Genomic DNA, 21,495 nt, shown 5'->3' with positions numbered 1-21,495 from the left:
TGTCCTCAGAGAGCTGAAAATTTAGGGCCTGAATCAATTCCTGTTGGAGCTTTTCCATTCATTCAGCAGCAGAGGAATCAGGACTGTCAGTAAGACGACAGGCAGGGGAGGGCAACTGCCCAGGATAGAAGAGAGCCCAGAGGACTGAGTTGCTGTCTCATCTCTGTTCCCAAATTCATGGCCCAACAAGCCCCTGCACCTCCCCACAACTGTTCCCCCTCCACCCCATCTTTGCAGACAGCATTTTGCCATTCTAGCTGCTGCAGCTCTGCCCAAAATTCACCCTTTTCAAAACGGTTTCTTCCCCCATGATTCATGAGCTCACAGACCAGAGGTGAAGCCTGGGAAAGTCCAGCCCAGAAGGGAACATTCTGGATAGGGATGAATATGTAAAAGCAGGGTGTGGAGACTGCATGGGCTCTGCCAAACCCAGGCTTGCCCGGGTGCTAGAAAAACCTCTTCACTTCTCTGGGATACTCGAGCAGGGCAGGGAGGTGGGAGGCAGCTAAGCATTAACAGCTTGAGCTTCGGGATCGAGGCCTCCATCGAGGTCAAAGACACTCTTCATTCCTAGAACATCCCCAGTCCCCAGCCTCCCTTGAAACCTGGGAACATAGCCACCTTTGCCCCACCTTCCCTGGCTGTGCCAGACCCAGGCTGGCCACCACCCAGGTTTGGGGCCACGGGTTCTCATTTTTTAAGAAAAAAGGGGGAAAGGGGAGAGGAGAGGAACCAAGACATGGAGAGGTCAGGTGCCTTCGCCAGGGCTAAATGGCACATCAGTGGTGGAGCTGGCATTTGAGCATAGGAGCGCCTGTTTTCTACACCAGAGTCAAAACATCCAGACCACCCTGCTGCCTCCGAGACCACACTGCCTCTGTGAAATGTGTGGAAATTTGCAGGCATTTTCCCTGATTTTTACAGGGATTTTTTTGTTGTTGTTGTTCCACACTTGGCTCACAGCTGTTTGCCAAAATCAAATTGCTGAGGTGTTTCTGTCTCTTTAAAACCTCACGAACAGACACTCGGACAAAAGCCATCCGTGAATTGCAGCTGCAGTAGGGGGATGTGATTCAGCCATGGCAGGCTGAAAACAAGAAACCCAGAGATCCAGCCCCAGTCCCTTTGCTACCCCAGGCTGCCCACAGCAGCACACAACCCTTGTGGTATCATCCCTAACTCCTTCACTTGCAGTGAAACATGCTGGTGTCTGGAGAATGAGACTGCTCTTTGATTCCTCCCAGCAAATAAAACAGCATCTTCTGCAATAATTGTTTCATTTCTTGCTTCCAAAGTAAAATAAATGAGAAATTATTCAGGTGGCCTCCTGTTCAAGTGCTACCAGGCTCTGGTGCAACTTGCCATCCATATTTCAGCAGGATGATGAAACTTTACTAAGTTAAGCATCTGCATATCACCCCTCCCCAGGCCATATTTCCCCAGCTTGTAACCTCACTGCTCATCTTGTGACACATGCACAGCTCCAGTGTCTTGAAAGCCAGTCAGAAAGCCCTTCTGTCCCTTCTCAGCACTCATTCCTGATGCATGTGCTGCAGATGAGACTTCATTCCTGCCAACACACCCACCTTCAAGGTCCATGCCAATCCAGCCTTTCCCTGGACCACACACCTCCCTACAGACCAAGCCCAGGGCACATCAGGTGTATCAGAATAACAGGGCTTACCCCAGGCAGAGGCAATGCTGCAGGCAAAGCACATGGAGATGCTGTGACCATTTTTTCCTCCTTAAAAAAAAAAAAAAAAGTAAAACACCAACACATCTGCAATCAAACCACATTCTGCAACTTGCCACCAAGGTTCTGCACAGCAAACAAAAGGTTAAGCAAACAAACCCCGAGCAATGTCTCAGGCTTGCCAGATGAAAAAAAAAAAAAAAAAAGCTTTCAGCCAGTAACATTTCTCCTTCCCCAGCTGTAGGTTCATATTTTTAATGTCAGATTGCAAAAATAATAAAAAAAGGGGGGAGAAGACAAAGCAAAAGCAAACATTTAGCTCACAACTGGATGGGAAATGAACTGGAAGCTCGCACTTGTGTACATTTTTCCCCAGCGAAGAGAAAGCAGCTGGTATGTGGAAGGTCCTGAAAACCTGTCCTGACATCAGCAGAAGTGTGACCAGCAATACCTCTCCCGTGCTGGCTCATGCGTTTTCTCCTATCTCACTTCATCTCTCACTAAGCTCAAGCGAGCCCACACTATTGCAGATTTATCGCCATCTGAAAAACATTAAATATCTCAGGGTTTCAAATATTTGCAGACAGCTGAAGAAGTGGCTGTGATGGAACTGTCTCTTTCTGGCACAAAGCTATCAATTTTCCATGAAAGTTGAGGCCTCGTTTTTTTTTTTTTAATTTTATTTTTTTACCCCTGGTAAAACACTGTAACGAATGACTTATTCCCCTTTTAGCGAGTGCGAGGGAAGCGGACAGTCATTATTACCAAATGTGTGCACACACAAGTAACTAAGGGAAAATAAATCCCATTTGAAGGTTAATTAACTAAGGCAGGGTCACAGCTTGACAATCTGCCCTCAGCAAAGGGGAAGCACAACATCGGAGGGTCTACGAAGCAGAGCCATAATGAATTGTGACTTGGGGCTTGTCTATACAGGGAAATTACCATGCAGCGAGCTACACGCTGGATTTATAGTGCTCGCTCCACGTTTATAGCATTAGACCCTTTGTGCAGACTAATTAGGAACTAGTTTACCTCATTTACCTCCTGACAAATGCTACTCTGCACAGAAGCCCAGAAGAGCAAATTGAGCCCCATCAACTCTTTGGTACTCACCCTCACTGCTGGTGTTGCTCAGTGCCTAGCAAGTCTAAGCTGGAGAGCAAGAAAGGGGTGAGGACAGACACCTTCTGCCCCTAGCACCTGAGCAAGAGCTTGGGCTTGAGCTCAACACCCCTCAATGCCCTCCTTTTTGCACACAAACAAACTGACAACAGTGGTCACATCCACCCTTGTAAGAAAGCTGGGGGTGAAGCAATGGAGGAGACAGGGTGCATTTGTCATCCCAGCATCTCATTCAATTCACTCCTCACTCCATCTCTGCTTGAGCTGTGGTGCTTCTCACAGCCTCCTGTGCCCCATGGATCAGGAAAAGGCCAAGAGGGCCCCCCTCCTTGGGTCTTGGAAGGCCCAGGAGTCTGCAGGGAGTCAGAGCAGCAGCAGTGAGGAGAGCCACGCTCTCAGGGTGAGGCACCAAGGAGCTCTGGTGGACAAGACTAGGGCTGAGACCAAAATAAATTTCTTCCAAGGAAATTTCTAAGGACAACCAGCTGGCTTACTTTCATTCTACCTGGCTTCTTGGCCAAGCCAACATCAGGCCACCACGGTGCTGAACAACTGTGCCAACCACAGAGGTTTTGCCCAGGTCAGCTGTTCTGCTTGCACCCCACTGCCACAGAGCAGGCACAGAGGCAGCCTGGGGTCAGCATGCTGCAGAGGTGGAATGTGCCAGGCATCAGCTGGCAGAGGGTACCAGGGTAGAGCTGACATGGGCAGCACCAGGGCAGTAAAGGTAACAGTACCATGCTCCCACACACCAACTGACAGCTGTCTAAAGTCAAGTCCTTTAGGGTTGCTTCACAGATGCAGGGTCACACATGTGAAGCTAGTCAGGACACCAGGTGCCAGAAGTGCTGGGGAAGGTCAAATATGCCATCAGCAGTTAAAAATAAACACACTTCTTTTGGCATTTTGGCCTTTTGAGGCACCATACAGACAGGGATGTTAGCAGATGTCAGGAGGAGGAGGCGTGGGAAGAGCTGTTGGTGTGGGACCTGCTGCAAGACCCTACAGAGACCTCAAAAAAATCAGTTCACCTCCCTGTTGCTGCTGTTTCCCTGCAATAACAGAAGATAAATAACCTCATTGGGGGGGAAATTTTCCAAGTCTTAAGGGGTGGCAGAGCTCTGATAAGAAGTAAATCCAGCCATGGCTTTCTAGGTGAAAAGTGTTTGCTTTCACTCCCCATTTTCCCAAAGCAGAGAGGATGGACTACTTTCAGGGGTAACCACAAGGTGCAAAACAACCTCTGTCCAACAGGGTCTCCAGCACAGTGAAGCAGGACAGCTAGTGGGGGACACAGCATATGGTGGGCTAAAAGCTCCCCCTTTTGGGGAGATCCCTTTGGAGACAGCTCCAGCACAGGGAGGAGGTGTCTGGCAGACACATTTCCGTGTTAAAACCAGAGATAGGCAGTCATTTCTGCTCTTATCTCTCATCTGCTGTGGTAATAATGAAAGGGGTTCACTATGAACACTCAGACTTGCTCCTCCCTTTGGGCTTGGAAGTCCACCATCTCCTGTCTGCAGCAACAGTTTTTCATTTGCCACTTTATCTCATTTTTCTTTTCCTCCTTGCAAACTGTGGGTTTCACAAAGCTTCTGAGTCAGCTGCTTTACTGAAAAGGAAATGCTTAAAGCCAGCTTGACTACAAGGTGAGCCCTGCTGAAGGCTCAAGTCAGCTGGTGAAAAGACTGTCTTCTCCTCAGTAGCCCAAAACCCAAAGGACGTGGAGATAAAACCATCAGAGAAACTGCTGAAATGAGAAACAGGCACACAGGCCACCGAAAGACAGAGCAAGTCCCAAGAGGCACCATCTAAGCAAAACCATATGGCAATCTCGGCCGAGCCATCAGGAGATGTATTCCTACCCGGCGCCTGCCAGTGTGCTCTCCCAGCGCCTTGTAGCAGTCCCTTTCAGCATGGAAGCATCCCAAGTGACTTGCCCAAAGCAGTAACACTGAGCAAGCCATTCAGCTAAGACCTCCTGTGTCTCCCACATGACCCTTTTCTTTCCCTGTCCTCTATCTCGCTTTTGCTTTCCCCCCCCCTTCGCTTTTTTTTCCTCTCCCTGCATAAATATCCTTCCATTATGCACTCCTAACTCACCATCATCTAAGGCTCTTTACTTTCCCCTATTGGATATTAGGAAAAATTTCTTCACTGGAGGGGTGGTCAACCATAAGAACAGGCTGCTCAGGAAAGTGGTGGAATTATTGTTCCTGGAATTGTTCAGAAAACACATAGACATTTAGGTGGTGCTTAGGGACATGGTTTAGTGGGGAACCTGGAAGTGTTATGTTCATGGTTGGATTCTCTGATCCTAAAGTTCTTTTTCAGCCTTAATGATTCTATGGCTCTCAGTCCAAGCCCTGAAGAATCAAGCATCTCACAAGCTTTCACAATGTTGACATCACTCTACCAGCACTGGCCTGATCCTGAGAAATCAATTACAAGATGATGTTCTGTCATGGCCCATCAGATGAGCTCTTTCACCAAGAAACACAAGAAATTTAGGGGAAGGAAAAACACCAGTTGGGGGGGGGAAATCTGTGGCTATATGGTTTTATTTTCAGTGGTCTGTTTCAAAGTACAGATTCACATTCACCCCTGGATATACAGACTGCATGCCCATGAAAATATAGATGGTCCCTTCTCTGTGAAAAACAGCCAGGGGAATAAAATAGGTATAAAGCTACATACTACATACTCTGCAGGCTGGTCCTATGATGTCACAGCCCACCGATGTGTGCATACTGTCATATATTTACCTAATAAAATATAAATAATATTTTATGTAGGAGTCAGTTTACGAGGCAGCGCGTATGCAGAAACGGGAGGACCTGTTCTACAGGAGAGAGGGAAGGTTAAAAGAGCTGCATTGTCACACTGATTTATAGGTTGATTTAACTGGTGTTTAAATATGATTATTTTGGGAGCTGTGGGTGGCCATTCACAAGGGAATGCCAATATCATCAGTTGAAGGGTTTTCATTTATTTCTCGCACTCGTGTAATCGTATGAAATCTAAATACATGAAACTGCCAAAAACTCAAAACATCCGTTCCGGGTACACTTGTACGGCACCTTTACCCAAAATACCACAAGAAACAGGTAAGAATTTTTATTCCTCAGCCTCTAAGGGAAAGGCTGAAATATCCACAGTCACACACCGAGGAAAGAAGAGGTTTAGTAGCCTCCTCCAGCACAAGGAGGAAGGTGGTTTTCAGCGATGCTGTCCTGACCATGAGGCTCCTCTCCCTCATACCCTCACCCACCTCACTTTTCTAGGCTGCGTGCACTCATATAGTCTTATTCTTATTTTAAGAACATGAATATATACATCTGAAAACCCAAACCATTAAAAAGTAGTTGGCTTGGACTTTTACTGGAACACGTGCACAAATATGTTGTTTGGATATTTTTACGGCCATTAACTTTTCCATATATAACCCAGACCTCCCATTAGGTGTTGTGAACTGGATCGCCTCTTTACTTGCCAAGTTATATTTCAATTAAATTAAAGTCACCTTTGGTCCTAATGAACCCCTGTTGTTTGCCTAATGCCATGATTAATTCCAGCTGCAAGAAATGGTATTAGCCTGGGTGGGTACATGGTTGAAGACTCTGATTCTCCTCCAAGATTTATGGGTGCTAGAGAAGGCTCCATAACTCATGTTGCTGAGTCTATAACTTTTCAGGCAGTAAACAGAAGCCTCTGCCACAGCAGGCCCCACTGTGGATTCACCCTTAATTTGTTCCTGCAGTGGGAACTTAACACAATTCTTTGGGCACTGGTAAACTCCTTTCTTCCAAAGCTCAGCAGAAAGGGAGGCATCCCAGACCTTGAACAGACAGCTGGTGACAGGCACCCTCACCTGCAGAACAGCACAGCCAGGAGGGACTGAAGCTGGTATTTACAGGGCACAAAAGAGAAAAAAAAGCAGGAACAGATTTTTGTCCTGTAGTCTGAGAAGTACTGAGCTCTAGTTCCAGGTCTAAGCATTTACTTTGGATCCAAGACTAGTTATCCAATAAATAGTTAACATGGAAGAGTATCACTGGAAGTAGAAGCCATGGGCCACCAAAACCCCAGGTCTCTCACATACATGTTTAGGCATTAAGATGATCAGAAGGAAGAGGACAGCTCTTAACACCCTTGAGGGAATCATACTCAGTGCCATCACAGTGATCTTGGACACAGCTGCAGCACATCTACTGGACCTCCAGGAGATGCAGACATGAGAGACTTAGCTGTGAGCCAAAACCCACCCATGGGATGAGGTCTCTGCACTGCCCAAATGGGGCTGCCTCAGTGCTGTAGCAGAACCCAGACTTTAGGTGGCCCAGCACTTAAGAGCAAAGGTCCATCTGAGCACAGAACCTCTTTGTGAACAATTTCCTACAAAGTAAAGGTTTCCATGATCAACAGCCACTGATGAGCTTCTCCTTCATGTCTGTATCTAATCCCCTTTAATCCCACTTGTACTTACAATCATCATGACATCAGATGGCAGAATCTCATCTCCTCACTACCTCTAGTGTAGCAAAGGCAGGTGCCTGCCAGGGCACAGCATGGTGCTGGAGCAGTTCTGTCAGCTATGGCCACAGCCTCTAAATTCTGACTGTACCATGAGACCCCAAAGAGAGCATCATAGTGACCTACAAAACTCTTGACTTCCTTTATTTCACAGGTTTACAGGTGAATTTATTTGTGGCCAGTCCCTTCTACATTACCTTCCCCTCCTCCTCTCCATATTAAGGCCATAGAAGTTGCTTGGTATTCAAAAACATGACTAGATTATCAGTCCTTTTATTAGTGCCAGTGGCAATCTGATACCATGTTCCAGCCTGGCCACTTGCTTCACACCTCCCCAGCTAGCATAAACTGTCCTTATTCATAGTTGCAGAGATTTCCAGAAAAGAGAGGGAAGTCAGCAAGTCTGACACTACAAACTAAAAAATAAAGCACAGTTCAGACTTGGTCAGAGGTGGAACAAGATAAGAACAGATGAAAATTTCTGTCTTCTCCTCAAAAAAACCAAATCATCATTACAGAGACAAAAAAAATGTTCCATTACCAGAATTCTGCTTTAGGTTTGAATCTGTGTGATGATATCTGCTGCTTACATCCCTGTCAGTCCTTGCCTGACAATCAGCCTACAGGATCGATTCATAGGAGAATTATTGCATATATAAACCCAGATATATAGAGAGTAGCTCAATCTGGATGGAGTTTAAGACAGAGACAAGAATAAGCCATATGATATTTGAGGGGCCAAGGTAGTAATAACAAATATCCATAAGTCCAGAGTTCAGAATTGTCTCACTTCATACAGCAGCTCAATACAAATCACAGTCTAAGTACAACATTATCATATTCAGTTCTCATGACTCCCCTGGCATCCACCTCACCTAGACCAGGACTGCACTTGAGCAGGAGTGAAAAGGCAGAGCCAAACCATGTTACAGAACTCCACAAAGAAATACAGAGGTTCAATATGCTTCAGACAAACCCAAGAATAACCATTACACTGTGGAAAGTATTTGCCATTAAAACATTTTTCATTAAAAGTGGCATTTCTGAGAGTTCTATCCTACTGAAAAGCAATACCAGCCTCACATCAGAAAGTCTTTAAGAAAAATTTCCATTGCTATAATTAACTTTCTCTGTTGAGGTTGTATTGTTCCTCTTTCACAGAAAAATCTCAGCAAAATTTCCATGGTTTAAAGGCAGCCAAAAAGGTGTCCTGTTCCATTTTTCAGGAAGAACTTGCGGTCACAAGGCATCTAGTGGAACTTTAAGCTATACATAGGGTGCAGAGCAAACACAGGGTAAACACCTACTCCTCTGAAACCAAAGGCAAGCCAAACGAAAGGCCCAGCTCGTTCTGTAAGCCAGCCTCGACACTGGAGCAGCTACAAAGTCCTATCTGTTGGCCAACAGTTGCCACGTGACCACAGAAGAGTCAGAAATAAGGCAAGATCCAGGCTTGTACAGCATGTTCCTTCTCCCAGCACACCTTTTCTTAATGTGAAGAGCCTAGAGAACGAAGACAAAACCTTACACAAGTAATTTTAAAAGCAAACTCTGCCCCTTACTGCAGCCAGATTCTAACACAGTTTGGCTTCAACCCTGCCAGTAATCCAACAGTGAGAGACCCTCATACATGAACTGGTATTAGTCCCAACAACAGCAAATTCACTTTTTCCGGACAGAAACAGCCTTGAATGAGGCCCTGTTGTTTCCCTGATCTCTGGGTTTGGGTTGCTAGCATGTACAGATTAACAGACCAGGAACCTGCCTCACACGTTACTGTAAACTCTTCTGGTTTGTGTGTCACATTTCTGAGATGTGAAGGGGCAGGGAAGACCCTCCAAAGTAACACCTAGAATAGAACCCAACCCAGTTATCTCTGCACTAAGCCCAGGAACTTCCAGGCTTCTCTTTGCAACCTTCTCCTCACTACTAAAAAAAAAAAAAAAAAAAAAAAAAAACAAAAAAAAAACAACCCACATGATTTAGTTCTACTTTGAATAGAGGTCTGGTAATCAGGTGCTGTTTTTATTCACACACCTCCAAAGGAGACTAATAATTACATTTCTTCCTGGTAATAGCAGTCCACATACTGACAAAGTCATATCAATTTCATCTTTCTGAGAAGAAAATATTTAACGTCATTCTCTTAACTTCATGAGCTAACTCTGAAGATACTGGTTTACTGATGCTGCTATTTCTCCATCCACCCTAAAAATGTTGAAGCCATTCTCCCACTTTTTATACCCCTTGATCAGTCTTTATTGAACTTAAAAAACAAAGTTGCTGTGAATTGGGTGAGGAGGGGGCAGAAACAAAAGAGAAAAATAAAGTCTAGTTTAATGTCCATCAAGACAAAGGAAAAAAACTGTTCCGCTGTCCCAGAAATGTGGAAATATGACCAGCTAAACACTACAAAGAGCTCAGAACCAGATGCATCTTGTACATGTAGCTGCCCAGAGAATCATTAGGAGACTGGGGAAATGAGATGCCATTTAGGAGAATAATAAATACATGCCTATTTTATATACAGAACATATATATTACACAGGCTTCAATGATACACAAAACAATCCAAAAACTGGATATAAAGCTGAACAGACTGTTATCTTGACCCTCAGCTAGTCAAGGATGCAAGCCACCCAGCAAAAGAAATAAAAAAAACCAAACCACAACCAACCAAAACAATATCATTCCCAAATTTCTTCCAGGCCTGCTTCAATCCCACTGATACATCTCCATTCCTTATCAAACAAAATGCCTAATGCCTTGTCCAGAGGCTCAGATGAACAACTGATTGAGAATATTCCAGGAAATCTCAACAGAGCTTGAAGTTAACAGGAGGAGCAGATACATTCCTTAATTTTTAGTAGCTTCAGTTTGAAATTGGCTTTCTTGTTATGCCATTAAACGCTGCTCATTCCCAGGACTTTGTTCTGGATGCAAGGATCACCCTGTGAAGGCTCTGGCTGTAGCTGCATGGACAGGCCCATTAGATGAGCACAGCTTCTACTCTACTTGTGGTTTAACCCATCCAGAGGAAGGAATTCCCAGAAATCCCAGATGCTCCAAACTCATACTTCACCAAGAGGAAAAGAAATAATTTCAGCGTGGTTTCAGAGCAGCAAAAGACCTGCTTTGTTGAGCTGGTATTTGATTACACTCCCAGCTACACATGATCTCCTTCACTGCTCATTCACCACCCCCTGAGAAATACCTGTAGCAAATCACCCACCTATCCTAAAACAGCATGTCTGGACAAGGCAAACCGAAAAATGAGACTTCAAAAGCAAACTCACAGACTATGAAACAATACTTCTGCCACCCTGGATCGCAGACTCACATATGTGGCTCAGTAGGTTTGTTCATCACGAAACCTCAGATTCTGCAGGTGACCTATTCCTATCCCACCAGCCTGCACTACTACATAGGACAATTTAGCAGACAACACAAATACATCCAGTCCCTTATCTTCAGAAGGCTTCCAAACAGCATTCCTAAAGGTCTGCACAATGTAACAAACCAAAATAACATTTCTTTGCAGCAAAAAATATTCCATGTTCCCGTAAGGTTTTCTTTTTTTCACAAAATATACATCAAACCACCTTTTTAACCTTCCCTTCGACAATATAAATCAAAGGAACTGCCATCCATGTCAAATCTCAATCCTCAAACCTAGAAGAGCATCTCTACTCACTGGACAGGGACAAAGCTGCCCCAAGCAGCACCGCAAAGTATTTAACCAGAAGGAATTTTTGAAACACCAAAGGAGAATTGGGGACAGGTACGAACACAGTAAAATTGCAATAAGCTCCACATGGGTACAACAAAGCAATAACAATAAATATATTACGACAATCAGCTTTACCTTTAGACACATCTCTCCAAGAAAAGCAAATATTTCTCACCTGCGAGCCCACGGCAGATGGTGACACACAAGGTCGAGAGGACAGGCTGGCTGTTTGTGGAGATTCTTCCTGTATCCTTACCTTACAATCCAAGTGAGGTTTATAGCCAGGCACTGCTGTCCTGTTTGACCACTAATCCCTGCTGCTGGCACTCCAGGGAACCTGGGCAGAAGACAAAGCAGAGACCCATCATGAGCAGCCTAAGCGTTCCTCTCCCCCCAGACCCCAATCATCCAATTCCATCAGCCACTAACACCTTTCTAAAGCAAGTCCTGGTGGGTACATGGAACATGGACTGCCCTGATAAGAGAGGCTTAAAAGCTGCAAGCAACATCTCATTGAAAACGGGCAGACAAATCCAGAGCAGATTCTTCCCTTCCTCAAATGACATCCCAGGTGGAGTCTCCTCCTGGAGATGGAGACTGACAGTTAAGTCAGATTATGTTAGCTAACACTTTTCACCTGGGATACTCATAACTAAGCCCAAAATGGACTTGCTGGCAGTGCTCAGCCCTTGCTGTCATATTGCTGGCACCTGGCCATACCCCTGAGCAGTAAAGCAGACAAAAGCACAGAGAAAATTATGGGATAACTCTTGGAGCAGCAATAGGCTCATCTAGAGTTGCAGACCCTTCATTTGCAAATCAGTTCTGGCTGACACTATGGCAACTGGGCCACAAGAGTCTTCCTTCCAAGGGGAGAGACAAATTAGCCCCATTCCCATTGCTTATTTTTTCGTGCTCAGCACTAAAAGCTTTATCCAGACTACAATTATTTCATCATTGCCTTATAGCACAGGCAGGTTTGGAGGATCACCAGAAAAAAAAGGAATGTCTCTTCAGCAGCATCTCTCCCCTGCTGTGCCTTGAAAAATTAAATATATATATATATACACATGTCAGAGTTTTCAGAAGGTAATGAAAGGACTTCTGAGCATTCAAGATGACTGCAATTTAAGATCCTCCAGTTAAACTAAGATATTTTGCCAAAGCTGCTTTTAAAAAATGAAAAGCTCATTCCACCACAATACAACTGTTTCTATCCCAGGTACTTCAAGAAGAAACAACGTTTGTTTTGTAAAAACTGGTTTAGAAATATTTTTATCAAAAAGATGAGGGGAGAAGGGCTAATTTTTTTAATCACTTTTTTGTGTCCTCTCCCAGCTCCTTTATCTTTCCCCTAGCATTTTAGTATAGAAAAAGAGGAAATGCCAGTTACACACAAAAGTTCAGCTCATGCTTTTTAATTCCATGAAAAATAGATCCAGAGAGTGAGTAAAACATTTTTTTCTCCCACAAAAAAATCTCAAGTTTAAAAAAAATATTTTAAAAAACTCTTCAATAAACTTCCCTTACTCAGTTTTAACCTGGTGCTCACTCCAATTAAGGCTCCACATTTAAAACCCTTCTATCAGAGGCATAACAAACCAATATTAAGCTTGTTTATTGTTACTTGCTAGCTCCAAAAAAACCAACCTGAGCCACAGCCTCAGAAGAGCTGGATCCGAGGTCAGGATCCCTAATCCCAAAGCCTCCTTTAATTTTACAGTCAACAAATCCATCACTGGCGAATATCGCAGAGATTATTTTCCGAGCAGCAGAGGAAGAGGGCCCGTCTAATTGGAGAACAAGCAGAAGAAAAACTTGCACAAGGTTTGCTGGCAACCTACATTTCCTTGTGTTCCCCTCCAAGCAGGTACAGACCTCCATCCTCCCCCGGGGTCAGCACCTTCTGCTGCAGAGCTGAGGCTGCTGTAAGCAGAGGGTCATACGTAGATGTGTCGGTGGGCTGGGCTTGTTGTGGCTGGGTGGGGCCTGTTGTGAAGGGACGGGGCCTGTTCATGGAATTATGGAATCATCATAGAGTCAAAGAATCATCATAGAGTCAAAGAATCATCATGGAATCACAGGATCATCATAGAATGTTCTGAGCTGGAAGGGACTTTAAAGATCCTCTAGTTCCAGTCCCTGGATTTGGAATCCATGACAGTGGAAGCCCAGCCAGGGCTTTGGCAGGTTCTGAGTGGTATTTCTGGGGTTTTCCATGCAGAGGAAAGCATTAAAAACTGTGCTTTTCCACCTCTGTTCTAGTAAATAGAAGCATCTCCATGCTGCAGTAGCTGGAGTAATAAGTTCATGTTCCAAATAATAGGGTTCTTGCCCCTCTGTCCCAAGAAGCAATGATCAGATATGAAGGTTGAAGGACCAAGAGATCTTCAGATCCTTGAGTCTGTCCTGTATAACCCTGGGAGAACAGACCCTGAATTAAATCTTTTTGGTCTTCTGGCACATGGCAGCTCAGACACCAACAGGGTTTCCAGGAAACTGCTGCATTCTCCTGAGAAAGCAGCATCTCCAGCCTGCTTTGCCCTTAGAAATACTGCAGCCAAACCATGCATGAATGGCAAAGGTGTATCTGGGATATTCAGAGATTAAACGACACCAAGTGGTGCTATAGCTGAAGGTAAAATCTGTTTTCATTACAATGAGGTGAAATGAAAAGTTTTATCTACCTGCAACAGCATATATCTATTATTAATATATTTATATATAATCCCTTCCCCATAATGGTGTAAAAAGTCACTTTTGCTCCACAGCTCCCTGTTAAGCATTGTGCCCCACTGAAAACCATGTCCAGACTAAGTCAATTAGAGCCAAGTATTTCTCTTTTATGGAAATCAGGCTCCAAGGAAGCCAAGAAAAGCCCAGTGTTTCCAAAGTCAGAGGAGACCAAGGATGTCTGTTGGTGCTTGCCCATGGAGCCATGGCCCATGTGGAGCAGGAGAGGAGGGTGCAGGCAGCAGGGAGATGGGGTTAGGGCAGGCAGAAAATACCACTGGATGAGCACATGGTTTGATCTCCAGCTGCCACTGCAGCACCTTTGGAAGAAGCATTCTGACTCACGAGCCAGCCCCATTTTATGGGTGTGAGGTTTTCTTGGTATTTCAGGCACCATTTGCTAAGGCACAGCTGGCATCCAAATAGCTTCTTTTACAACCAGACGCAAATACACCAAGCCCCACTACACACAGACAGAGATTTACTCACCCCACACATTCTCCTTGGTTAATGTGGTACATGTGTGCCACTGCTGCGTCCGCACGTCCTTCGCCAACTCGCCGAGCCCTGGCTGCTCACACGTGATGGCTCAGCTGGGTTCTGATGGCTTTTGCAGGAGGAGGTCAGAGGGTTCATTCGAGGATATCCAAACTATTTTAAACATACCACCCCATTCCTTTATGCTACAGTGGCTGCCCCTTTCCCCACACAGCACAGCAGATGCGGAGTCAGGAGCTTGAACGCAGCTTTAAGCCATCGCTGTAGGTGGATCAGTTTTCCTGGTTTCCCTCAGGTGTCTACCTTGTCGTGTCTCACACAGCCCCCAGTCTAAGCAAAGGGAAGTTTAAACAGTTCAGACAGTCTGGAAATGCAGGGTATTCCTCCCCTTTCTGCATGACCGCCATGGGCTTGTCTTCCAAGGTTTCACAGCTCTCCCTGGGCTCGACTGTTCGTTTCATTGCTCCATGCTTGGCCTCCCCTCCATTCTCCCCATGACTCCTCGCAGTCGGGGGTCACTGAAGCTCGAGCTGCCAAGCCTCCCCAAGACCCCATCCCTCATTCCCAACCCATGAGTCACTTCCTCCCCTCAAGCCTCACCTTTCAACTTCCATTTTTCATTTGCTTATGATTTTCTCTTCATCTCCATGGGGGTTTTTGCCCTACACCATTCAATTGCAGCCCTGTTGGTCCAAGCAGGAGTGCTACTAGTGGTTTCAGCAGCTAATTGAGGGGTGTGAAGACATCACATAAACAGACGGGGCCAAATCTTCCTTCCATGAAACACAGTGCCAGCCCCTGTGGGGATGACCTGACTTGCATCAGCTGAAAATCTAAGCCATGTTGATGTGATCACTTGAGGTTTCTTTTCTCTCAAGAAAACAACATCATCAGATGATCAGAAGTTGGATGGAAATGGAAACAAATCCATCTGACAAGAAAGAAAAAAGAAAAAATTCACTGCTTTCCCGTTTCACATGCTTTGAAATTGGCACGTTTTCTATGATTTTTCATCAGTATTTTGTGTTGAAATTATTGTTATTTTTGGAAATCACTACAAATATGGCTTTTGGTAGGAAAATGTAGTGTCTGGCCAATAAATAATTACTATCAGGATTTCAAAGATCTTACTGAAAAATCACCTCTAATTTAATAAAAAATATGAAAATATAATTAGTGATAATTTAGTTTTGTGGAGTTTCATTTTAAAAGAGCTTATAAAAAACCCCTTTTTTTGCCTATGAAGCACCATAAAATTTTAGCTCATCATAAAACCGTGCAGGCTGAGGTTTGGGGGTTTTGCCATCCCCAACCCCTGGCAACCAATAGTAAAGGGACTTCTGAACAGCAGAATCTGCCTGGGACTTCTGGCTCAATGGTCTCTGATGGACACATCCTTTATGGCTCTGTCTCATATAAAGCATTGGTATATGGTAAAATAATCCTTACTTTTTTACTGTGTCAGCTGTGAATGGGAAAGTCCTCTATGGAAGAAGTGGGTGTTCAACCAAAATGAGCAAAACCATGGCCAGCCTTGGGATTTTAGCATATATAATAAGCTACACCTATGATCAGAGCAAAGAAAATCCAATAGTCACTATGGCCCCTTCCAAAATGTCACTCCTGCTTTCAGTATCCTCCTCCTGGACTCTCCTCCCTTTGCACCCTCAGGTCACTAAAGCTCAGTGACAGTCAGTGCCATTTCCCCAAGGACTTGCCACCTGAGCTCTCTCTCTCCTCACTGGGGTGATGGACTTGCCCAGACAAGGTTCTTCCTCCTGGAATCTCTTCTGAAGGTCCCAGCATGTGTCCAGACCTCTCCAGGCAGTTCTCTCTCCCAAGAAGCCAGTGGGCAGAGATACCTCTAAGAACTCATGAAAGTGGGGTAGTGTATCCACAACCACCCCAGCAGAGAAGATCATCCTTCTTAATTTATGCCACCTCCTGACAGCAGGCTCAGACCCCTCTGAGGGCTCAGGCCTGAGCCTGCCCAAAGCCATGTGCATGGGCTGGGAATGACAGCACATGGAGCACAAGTCCATATGGCCACGGTCTCTGCCCTTGACCAAAATACACCAGGCTATTTTGGGATCTGGGGTTACTTCTCTGACTTACTGCTGGCTCATGAACATCCCAGTTTTCTCCTCCTGCTTATTACACTGACTCCCCACATGCACTCTCCCAGCACCCACTGGCCATGCTTGTGCTCTCCCTTGTCACTGCTGGGATGGTGACAGATGCAGACCAGGGAGGGAAGAGTGAACCCTGCCAGGGACAGGGGACTGCCCTCCCATGGATGCTACTCTCAATCTCTGGTGACCATCAGCCTGTGATGAATGGGGAGTGTGGGTGTGCAGGGAACAAGGGACAGAGAGGGCTTGGGAGGGTGCTCTGGTGCCTGCACTCACCTTACAGGACTGGATCTTCCCCATCCCCAGCTCAGCAAGCCAGAGATTAATTACTAGGGACAGCTGAGACTGGAGGCAAATGGCATCACCCTGAAGCTGAACAAGGCCTGTGACTGTGCGCTGTGGGATCCTAAATATTTGGAGAGCGAAGGTCAGGAGAACAGGACACTCCTCAGAGATGATTTTCTTCCCAGCCTGCGGCAGGGATACAGGGCTATGCCTGGAATGACCCTGGGCATTAGCCAGAGCCAGCGCCCTTGAGGGTCAGCCCCAGGTTCAGTGGTACCCACAGGCAGGTCCTTGGCCTCCAGGTTTCGGCTGCCACTGGGGTCCAGCATGATGCCCTCCCTGTGCCTGGTGGGTATTTATGAGAGCCCCAACATGGTGCAGCCTGAAACCAGGAGCAAAGTGCCTGCTGGCCACACCACATCCTTGGTGGGGCATGGTAGGAGCTGCCACTGGGCGGCTGATCCTCCTTGCCATGTCCCCTGTGCCCGCTGGCCAGGCCCCTGGCTGTTGCCAAAATAAACACTTGGGCATGACAACGCTGACATTTGCCTTCCACAATCAGGCGCTGGGGAGAAGGACACAGCCGCGTTATTTTTTGCAGGCTGGTCACGAGGCAGGAGACAACCTGCTCAAAGCAGGGAGGTTGGGATCATGTCCCACACATGGCCCATCCCTCCTGCCAAAAGAGCATCCCTCCACTGGGGGGGTCACAGCTCTCCCTGACACCAGTGACAGCAACAGTCCCACGCTCTGCTGGTGGCTATTGATAGGGTGTAGGCAGGTGTGGTGGGCTGAGATTTCACCTGCTCTTTTCATGCTGGGAGAGGTTAAAAATGTATCTGGAGGGAGGTTAGAGAGGTGAAGAACTTGAGCCAAGTGTCCTGCCATAGGAGATGTGCACGTAGAGGATCCCAAAGCTCACCACACCCCAGCCCACTCATAGGAATGAGAATCTGTCAGACTTCTGATGGAGAAGGGACCACTGGGACACTTCACAGGTGACAGGACTGACAACCACCACCAGGCACCTGCTGGTGTTTCAACCTTTCTCATCTGTTCCAAGTCCCTATTCCTATGCCATCTCGGGATTTGGGAATCAGGTGAGATCTGCTGACAGAGTGCTGGCATCCCTGGGATTTCCCCTGGAGGGGGGGCTGGAGACAGAGGGAAGTCCCTGTGAATGTGGTGCCAGTCAGTTTTATTCTGGGAGAGATGCCAAAGCTGAGCACAGCTGCCGAAACAGGGGCTTTCCTCACGAGCAGGCTGCTGTCCCACTGCCCCTGACCTCAGCTGAACACTGTGGGGAAAGTGGGGAGAGATTGCATATCCCTCTCCTGCACCCCAACCCCCCCCTGCATGGGGGACAGGCATCAACCCCCCCCCCCCTGCAATTACAACCCCAGACTCTGACACTGGAGATGTGTGAGCGTTGCTGTCATATTCACTAATTACCCGGATAATTCAGCTCAGTGGGAAATGAAGGGATTTGTTTTTCTAGTTATTGCTCCAGCCAGGTTAAGGCATCTGGAAACAACTCCCACATTTTCAAGATGAAGTGAATATTGAAGGACAAGTGGCAGCAGCACAAAGGTCAGGCAGTTAAATCTCACATCTATAATTAACACTCCCAGTGCATTATGAAAATCACAGGACTGATCGGGGAAACTGAGGCACAGAGCAGCAAAGCAGCATCCCCCAAGAGCAGACCACAGCTCTGCAGCCTCATCCCCAGCACCACTCTGATCTCCCCTTTGGTGGAAAGGCTGGGCAGAATCCTTGCTGAGCCAGCCCCAGGTCCTGTGCCTTGGAGAGCAGCAGGCAAAGAAGTTCCGGAGGGTATTGAGGGAACACAGCCCTCGGGGCCTGTGTGAGTGGTGTGAGTGAATTCCTTAAAGCCGCTGGATGCTTCTCGCAGCTGCAGAACAAATTCAATAACAATACTATGAGCAATGCCTTTTTAATAGGCACGAGGTGAAAAGAACCCAACGAGTCAATATTTGCAGATGAAAACAAAATAAGCCGAGCTGTTAGCACAGAGGAATGCAAGGGAGGCCGGAGGCGGCTGGGGTAATTATTATTTCATCTGCCAGACAGCCGTGGTCCTGCCCGCTGCCTCCTTCCCCCACTGCCCACGCTGGCTGTGCCGGAGGGAGGGCAAGGGGAGGAGGAGATGGGGCAGAAAAGAGCGGATGGTTTGGCTATGGCAGCACCGGCGTGTGGCTGGGGCTGGCTCAGCGCTGCGCCCGCCGGAGGGTGAGCACTGCCCTGGCCCAAGTATTTAATGTCAGCGGCTGGAATGTGCTTAACACAACATTTTACAAGGGAACATTAGTCAAGCATCTGCACTGACAGAGTGGGTCAGCGATAAGGAGCCGGTGCATGGGAGCTGCGGGAGGGCGGCTCTTGTTTCAGGCTGAGGAGGGCAAGTCTTGCAGACACGGTGCCAGGGCAGGCTGAGGGGGTCAAAATGGGCTGGGCAGCCCTGCTTTTGGTCTAACTGTCCTGACAGGCATCACACCGGGGTGAGAGTGCCACACTGATGAGCGGGGTCCCTCTTCCCACGCTCCCCCAGCTATTGCCTGTGCTGTCTGAGAGTCCTCCTCCAAACCTCCTGCAAGGTGGGATTTGGAGAAAGCTGTCCAAAAGTCATTGCCTGCTACATGCCCTTGTTTGCAGCGGTACCAGTGTTTGGCTGTCTGTGGGTGTGAGCTTTTTCATAACTCAACTCAGGCTTTGCTCCCTTGCAGTAGGGCCTCTCGAGACAACTGCTTCCACCTGAGCCAGCACGGTCAGGCCATGGCAAGGAGCAACCATCCCTAATCAGCAGGAGGGAGATGTGTCACAGCCCAGAAATCTCCCAGAAATCACGTCAGTGAAATATAGTCAGCTTTGACTGTGACCTGAAAACAGCACTTCCCTCCATCTATTCCTGGAGCTTTCCCTGTTCATTAGCCTTCTTGGCCCCCAGGCTTAAAAAAATCGCCCAGTGTCATGACTCCTTAATAAGATGTCATCTTCAGCCATGACATACACGAGCACTCAGTAAATAATAGCCCTGCCATGTAATGTCATGCCTCTGCCATCTGTTGTAGCCATGACTGTGTCTCGCTCACCTGCCACCCTCTCCCGGCTGCTCTGTGTGAACAGCAAGAGCCAGGCCAGCCCTTGGCTGTCCTGCCCCTCTGACAGCTGCTGGGCTTGGTTCTGGGGTGGGCAGGGCAGCAAGCCCTCCTGCAGGGCAGGCAACGTGCTGGGACACAGGTGGAGGTGTGCAATCCAAAGTGGGAGAAGGGGAGCATGGCCCCCAGCACCTGTCTGCCCTGGGAGAGGCAAAGGGGCTTCCTCACTTTCTTCCCTACTTCCTTATTCTCATCTTTTTTTCTCATTGTATCTTCCTCTGTTTTCTTACTATCTTTCTCCTTCTCCCTTCCCTTCCCTTTACCTATTTCCCCACTTCTCTTTCCTTTCCTCTCTGCCACAGTCCCACATCCCTGTACTTGGTTTCTGCTGGCCTGTTTGAGCACAATCTCTCTGCTTTTGTTGCAAACCCACTTCCACAAAGCTCTCCAAGAATTGCCTGAGGGACAGAGCAAAGCTGAAGGCTTTGAAAAGCTCAACTCAGCAGTTTGGAACAGAATTCCCCTTCTTCTCCCCATCCTCTCAGTTTATCCATCTGCATATCCAGATTAATGACCCAGAGCAAACCTGTTGCCATGGGGTGGGTTTTTCAGAGTGGTTGGCTATGGACACTTAACTCTGCTCCCCCCAAAAAACACCTCCTCTCTGAGCCATGAAGAGGAGACAGCACTACAGAGCAGCTGTTGCTCCTCAGTGCTCAAGCAGCTCCCATTTCCCTTCTCCACATCCCATACCCATTACTCCCCCTCCTTGGTGCAGCCCCTTTCTGGGGCTGGAGGGGCACAGGCACCAGGTGGGAGTTGCAGAGCAGTAGGTAATTGTTGGTAGCAATTAAAAAAAAAAATTAAAATTGTATGGACAAATGAAAGCTGCTTCTAGCAGGGGGATTTCAAAAATGTAATACCTTTGGTCTGCATTGAATGAGACAGACACTGCCTTTTCAAGATGCTTTTTGTGCCCCCTCCCTTTCGTTTGAAATTTGGGTTACACTGACTGCTAAAGGATAGTGGGACGTGGCAGCACTGTTTGCCATGAAAACTAATAGGACCATGCCTGCTTTCATCAGGAGTGTAACCAGAGCCACGGATAATGTTTTAAAAGGCACAGCAGCTTCAAGTGCAAGCAGGGATTTATTAATGAAATCGAAACCACGCTCGAGGCTTTGCGAGTCTTATTTTAAGAGTCTGAAGGAGAAAGGAGCGGGCTGCCTGGCTGGGAGGCAAGGTGGCCAGAGCTCTGACACCAAGCAGAGGTGACAAGGGCTCACAGCGCTGCTGGGCTGCTGTTCTCACTCTGCCACAGGTAATCTGCACAACCCTGGTCATGTCACTCGGCTTCACTTCGCTTCAGCCTGCATGGGGGAAGCAGAATCACTCCCATACAACCTCTCTGTAGACAGATTATACTTCTGTATAAGTTAGAATCATGCTCCAAGGACACTTCCAATCTCTGCAGCTCCTTTGGGGCCCCAAAAGGACCCAAGGCAGTAGTCAAGGGTTCCCGCTGGAGCCTACAGTTCAGACAGCAACTCTGGGACCTTCTCCCACCCTGGCACTGCCACAAGACAGGACAGCCATGCATGGCAGGTGGGGACAGGATGAGAAATGGACAAAATGTCCCAGGTGGTG

The 21,495-nt window shown here is 47.0% G+C and overlaps 1 long non-coding RNA gene across 2 annotated transcripts in view; it reads right to left on the bottom strand.

Annotated features, from left to right (window-relative positions):
- Nucleotides 1-13,056, bottom strand: part of LOC113949985 — a 210,797-nt gene extending 197,741 nt beyond the window's left edge. Inside the window, exons 1-2 of one of the 2 annotated variants that reach the window (XR_003528630.1) lie at nt 12,960-13,056; nt 11,338-11,418 (exon numbers count right to left, since the gene is read on the bottom strand). This is a non-coding gene — a long non-coding RNA (uncharacterized LOC113949985). Of the gene's footprint in view, nt 1-11,337; nt 11,419-12,925 lie in introns of both variants that reach the window. The other variant, XR_003528629.1, reaches the window with a different exon arrangement.
- Nucleotides 13,057-21,495: the final 8,439 nt, after the last annotated feature.

The sequence above is a fragment of the Corapipo altera genome, unplaced genomic scaffold (genome assembly GCF_003945725.1).
Source record: "Corapipo altera isolate COAL_440 unplaced genomic scaffold, ASM394572v1 112, whole genome shotgun sequence".
Taxonomy (NCBI): Eukaryota; Metazoa; Chordata; class Aves; order Passeriformes; family Pipridae; genus Corapipo; species Corapipo altera.
The sequence above is the reverse complement of the archived record's forward strand: the minus strand, read 5'-3'. Positions and strand labels throughout refer to the sequence as shown.